This window comes from Tupaia chinensis, unplaced genomic scaffold, assembly GCF_000334495.1.
Source record: "Tupaia chinensis unplaced genomic scaffold, TupChi_1.0 Scaffold144586_1, whole genome shotgun sequence".
NCBI classification, from domain to species: Eukaryota; Metazoa; Chordata; class Mammalia; order Scandentia; family Tupaiidae; genus Tupaia; species Tupaia belangeri.
In genome coordinates, this window is record NW_006204446.1 from 355025 (window position 1) to 361100 (window position 6076).

The 6076-nt window shown below is 34.2% G+C and overlaps 1 protein-coding gene across 1 annotated transcript in view; it reads left to right on the forward strand.

Annotated features, from left to right (window-relative positions):
• The window catches only part of CHIC1 (cysteine rich hydrophobic domain 1), a 128385-nt gene extending 124384 nt beyond the window's left edge, over positions 1–4001 (forward strand). The window contains exon 7 of the mRNA XM_027767751.1: positions 3851–4001. The gene's annotated coding sequence lies outside the window, so the exon portion shown is untranslated. The remainder of the gene's footprint in view (positions 1–3850) is intronic.
• Positions 4002–6076: the final 2075 nt, after the last annotated feature.

The window sequence follows — 6076 nt, forward strand, 5'->3', positions numbered from 1 at the left end:
CTTTCCCTTGCAGGGGACTGATTGACAGTTAGGTATTTTCTAGTGTTTGCGGGGGTGGGGGTGCTTTCTTTCAATGAGATGGAGGTAGTGAATGCTGAAATAACAGAGCCCACTTTGGTAATTAATTCCTCTCCTGTCAAACCTTTTTTCTTTTATTCTCAGGATAAAACATACTTGTATTTTTCCATTGAGTTACTTATTTTTAGACTCAAGTAGTTTTTAATTTCTTTGTTATAAAATATTCCTTTATGAAACCTGTCATGGTAGAATCCAGAGAAAATAATATGTGTTTGGCAAAGTATGACAAATGTTTGGAGGTTACAAGTTAAAACTGTTCTTTAAAATTAATGTTCCAATGCCTCTCATTTGGCCCAAGATTCTGACATATAAATTGGTTCAGCTAGGCATTTTTAAGCTTCTATAAAAGGCCATTGGTATGTATATTATCAATAACAGATACGGACAAGTGTCATTTACAGATTCATTAACTCCATCTCACACATGTCCTCTACTCTTTGTTCTCTCCTACCCACTATGTTAATTTAGGAAAGAGATCATAGCAGCCAAAACTGTAAAAGTAGATGGAGAAGTGCCTTTTCTGAACTAAGATGACATAGTATGCTGAAGGAAGCAGAATGAATGAATAGGTGCACCATTAGTTTAGAAATTGTCTTTTTCAACTAATATAAAGAAATTTCACTAGTATATTGTATTTGTTTTATTATACAAGGCCTATTATCTTGTTTTTCCCCAAACATGTGACATATTAGTGATAAAATATTACAGAATGGGACTATTAGTTGCTTAAAAATTAGTGTAATTCTAATGCTTATAAATGTGTGATTTAACATGGTTATGAAAGGACATGGGCCTTTGGTTGAAACCCTACCAGAATCCACTTAAGTATTTAATGTACATACTAGTATTATTATGACCTGTAAACACTAATGTCTGAACAGTTAATCACCCCCTGTTAATATATAATCACTGTGCCATTTTTAAGGAAACTTATTCTTGTTTTTTGACAATTTGAGTAGTTCAGTAACATTTATAAGCCTTTAAACAAGTAAGAATTTTTTCAAATGTACCAGAGCTTTAAAAAATCATTACCATTTTTTTGTTTACAAATAAGCTGCCACTTTAAAAAAAATCAAACCTCTCTACTTGAACATGAAGCCCCCAAAACAATGTTAGAATTTACTATGTTGACCTATGAGTATATAGTAATTATATTCATCTAGTTAATTGGAGCAGATTCATATAGTGGAAATATATTTTGCTAATTTGATTATAAGTGCTTAAGTTCACTGAGCACTGGGTCCTCTAGGACTATAAAAGTTTGCTTTAAAAAACTATTTTACAATTGTAAACTTTAAATGGTCAACTGTCAAGAAATTATCCACAGGGAACCAGCAGTTAGTGTAATGGCTATGTCGCTGGACTCCCACGTAGTCAACCGCAATTTGCATCCCGGACCTGGTGGCTTAAAACTCACGCCGGGCATGTGTGTGTGCGTGCCCAAGATCCCGAGAGGAGAATGGAGGAGAAGGGATTGCGGCATGACCATCCCCCCGGGAGGTGATTTCTCACTTTCTGTCTCTATGTCTCTGTCTGTAATATTTGTTATTTGGGCTAAAAATAATGGAAGGATATACATGTAAAAATTACACATGACCTTATCTTGCCCCAGAATTTCCTTACCTGATTCTGAGTCAGCCATCTTATTTTGATAATGACAACCTGATATTCCATTCCATCCTGATATTCCACAGAAAATAATTCCATTTTCTGTGGGCTTTGACAGATTCATACTATATGAGGAAACAATCTAATATTGTGGGCCCCTGGCGAGTCACCTAAATTGCATGTTAGTCTCTTCATCACTAAAATTATGGAGTCGAACCTAGAACTGGAGATGAAACTAGATATGACCAAATATTCTTTGATTCTAGGAATACTTAGAAAATTTGTATTCTACAGAATCTCACAATGATTATTCTCAACTACCTTTGGCAGGAACTTCTCACAGTGCTTTACACACAGTAAAAGTTTGAGTTTCTGACTTGGCTCGTATGTGTTAATATCACACAAACTGAACCTGATTCCTGCTAGTCCTTAGTCTCTATGAGACTAAGAGTAAATGTAGTTTCTCTAGGAATTGAAGGAAGACTGAGGTCTGTGTGCTCTGCCTGTGTGGAATTTGACTATACATTTGGTATCCTGGCAAGCATTATAGCTTGTGACAACAGCAAAGATATTGTAGGACCCACTTTGACATTTATGTGAAGAGTTTTATATCCTATCCAATATCTGGTTCAGTGTCTTATCAAGTTCCATACCCTCAGAAAGATCTGTTTGAACCAATTGATAGAATTAGGTGAAAAGTAAAGTAGTATGGCATTCAAACCCAAGTCATTTCTGGTTTAATTTTTAACTTTGTTGCTTAATTCCTCTGTACCTCATGTCCTCATTGTTGAAGTGGGGACAATAATCTGGGCCTACCTCACAGAGGAATTGAGGGTTGTTTTTATATATTAGTGTGCTTTGAAGTTGACTGAAAGATATACTAGGTATCATAATTGTGTAATTTCTTAATAGATTCCTTTAAATTCATGTTGTTATGTTTTATTTCTCAGATCCTACAGAATGAATATTGCAGATGACCTCTCTTATTATTAGTAAATTTTGTTATTAATCCCCTGTATGTTAAAAATTAGTAATTTTGTTATATTAATACTTGACTTATGGAGGAAAAGCAGGTGGGTGTAAACTGGTGGTTTCCAATTTGTAGCAGATGAAGATTAGAAATGGGGGTTATCCTTGAGCATTTTCAACATTTCAGAGCAAACTAAATCATATATTTATCCATAATATTCCGACTATACAAGCCAATTAAGACACTGAGTTTTCTTGTATTTTGCTTATTTTTTTTAATTCTGTTTGTTAACACTGCTTATTGATAATAATTAGAAGTTGTGAATGGAAGTAATAAAAAATGAGAAAGTTTATTATTTTATGTAATTTAGTAAATACTTGAAAACATGGGGAAGGAATAATGAAGGGATCGTTTTGTTAGGGCGAAAATGTTGAGAGTCACTTTTATAAAGGGACTGAGATTATTTGACCCTCTCCACGGATTGCTTTCCTAGTTCCTAAATAATGTAATGCTAGATTACATGTGTATGTTTGTATTTGTTTTGGCTAGATTGGGCTGTATAACTTCAGGCTAGAATTTGCGTTCAGTTTTCTTCTGTTTCAGGATGATCTAGTTGAGCTTATTTAGGTGTGCACATGTAATACATACATACACACATAGGATTGCAAATGTGTAAAGTGTTATGTTCTAACATTGGTCTAAATATCAATTTCTGAGTCTCTTAAAGTGGGTCTGTATATAAACTCAACATGATAAGTCAATTTCTGGAATATTCCTTCATCTCTGCTTTTTTCTCTTTACTTTTTTTTTTTTGCTTTTATCTTGGCTTAATTTTCTTAGTTTTCCATTTTTGTAGTAAGTAACTAGTATAATTGTTTTAATGCCTTGACTTTTAAACAAATTACAAATGTTTGAAATTATATAACCTACAAACTAGTTTGCTGTCCTTGGACTAACTACATATATGTATGAGGCTTGGCTATAAGAACAGGACATCTAGGTAACTAGAAAAGAGGTATTGATCAAAGCATCTGGTTGAGAAACCTAGGTTTTCTACTTTGTTGGCAGAGGATTCCTGTTGGGACATCTTTACCAGAAAAGAATAATAGTGTATATGTCCATTCAAATCAAGAACGTTCATGCATCTTGTATTGTTACATAGCCTGTGGAATGAATTCCTTTTTCTCCCTTAAGTCCAGGAATGACTCCCCAGGAAGAATTCAACCTATATACAGCTGTGCCAAAATGAAAGATACCTGCCTTTCTGAAATTTTCACTGCTGCTTCTGTCATTGTTCACTTGTCAGATAAAATTTTATTCTCAGGATGCAAAATTATAATAAAGTACAAATCAATTAATTAACTATGGCTTTTTGGTGAATCTTTCTTCCCTATGTTTTCATCATTATAAGGTAATCACTTAAGGCATTCTTTAAAGATTATATTCTGCATATTGTCCCTTCCCTTCTTTGTTAGTATTATTTCTGATCCTATAATTAGTCCATGATAAATATTGGCTTTGAGGGCCTTTGTTTAGCTCAGTATTTGACATTTGGTTAAATAGAAAGTGTTTGTTTCGTTTTTTATGAAAGACTATATTCATCCTGCATGTCTACCTGTGAACTGTGAACTGGAATTAAAGGAAAGGCCCAGCTGCTATGGCACAGTTGTGACACTGTTGCCTGCAGTGTAGGAAACCATATGGCAACCATGATTTGGGTCCTTGATTCCTGAGTCATCCTGAAAAACACGCTGGAAGTAAACGGGTGCCCACAATCCTGAGGAGTTGGTGGGCTGAAGAAAGAAGATTGTGATGTGAGGAGACCCAATCAAGGATGCTCTCTCATGCACATGTGCTATCATAAAGATTTTAAAAAGTAGTACAAGCACAGTGCCACCTTACTAAGCATAAATTTGTAGTACAAGGACTGTGGAAATGTGAAGCTGCTCAGTAAAAGTTTGACCATTTTTGTTAGATTGTATAAGAAATTCAAGTGTTGGGCTGCACCATAGCTCAGTGATCAAGCACTGTACATACAAAGCCATATCCCACATGGTCAACCATTGTTCAAATCCCACCCCCAGTGGCTTAAAAACCTTGCCAGATTCAGGTGCCTGCGTGTCAAAATTCCTGACAGGGTGGAGAAATGGAAGAAAAAGGATTGTGGCATGACCACACCCTTTTGGGGCAGGGCTTGCCCTGTCTGTCTGGTGGGTGTGCACATCCTCTGGAAATTTAAAAAACCCAAGTGTTAACATCTACATTAGTTACTACTCAAACTGACTACCATGCAATAATATTAGATTTTATTTAAATTTTATTTATTCAGTCAGTCATTGTACATCAATACAGTATACAAAGTGAGATTTTCCATCTAGAATACCTTGTATGTTGGCTCAATCAAGGATATTATCATACATGTTATCAACAAATAATTTTCTATTTCTTGTTTCTTATATATTTTGCTTCCCTCCCCTTGATTCCCTACCTCTTACCCTCTGCCAATTTTTCCCTTATCCCACAGCAATTGGTATCTACAGTTGTTATCCATGCCTTTTTTTCACATTTTGTTAATCCACTAAAGATATTAATTAAGTTAAAAACTTTCAATAGCAAGCACAGCTGATATATGCATATCTATGGATACATGTCTGACTTTAGGCGTAAACCTCAGTGAGTAAAGTGAACATACTATAAAGTAGTACCCCACTGTGGCTATATAGCTTACTGCAGTCAGTAAATAGGCATTAATAGGTATTTCTTAATGCATTGTTTAATTTCAAGAAAAATAATTTTAGTTTTAATAGATCAAAATAAAAAAAGAGAAATATGGTTAAAACTTAAAGCCAGGAAAAAGGTTAGGATTCAGTTCAAACAGTAAGTAGATGGACCTATCAGCAGTTCAAGGGAAGACAAAAGTCCTTACATATGGAAATCAGAGCATCAGAAAAAAATCAGTAATGTTTTAGTCGAAAGTCAAAAAAAATTTTTTATCTTGCCTTTTCTTTTTTTACATTTTTTATTTTATTTTACACATTCAATCATATTATTTAGCTTACAAAGTGAATATTTCATTAGGTGAACATTTCTCCCTAGTCCAGTTGATAAAACTATAAAATATCTTCAGATAATACCACATTTCTTTGTCCCAATAATATTAGATTTTAAAATTTTTCAAATTTGTCAAAAATATAAAAATACGTAATAAAGACTGGTTCATAATTTCCAATATCTTTGGTAATTAAAATTAATACTTCAAAAATATATTAACGTTAAAGCATCAATGACACTTAAAATTATGTAGAAGTTTCATAATTTTGAATTTTTTTTTTTTTGCTTGCTATAGGATGCGTGCGCTCGCCAGAGAGAGACAGAGAGACAGAAAGCGAGAAATCACACCCCGGGGGGGGTGGCCCCACC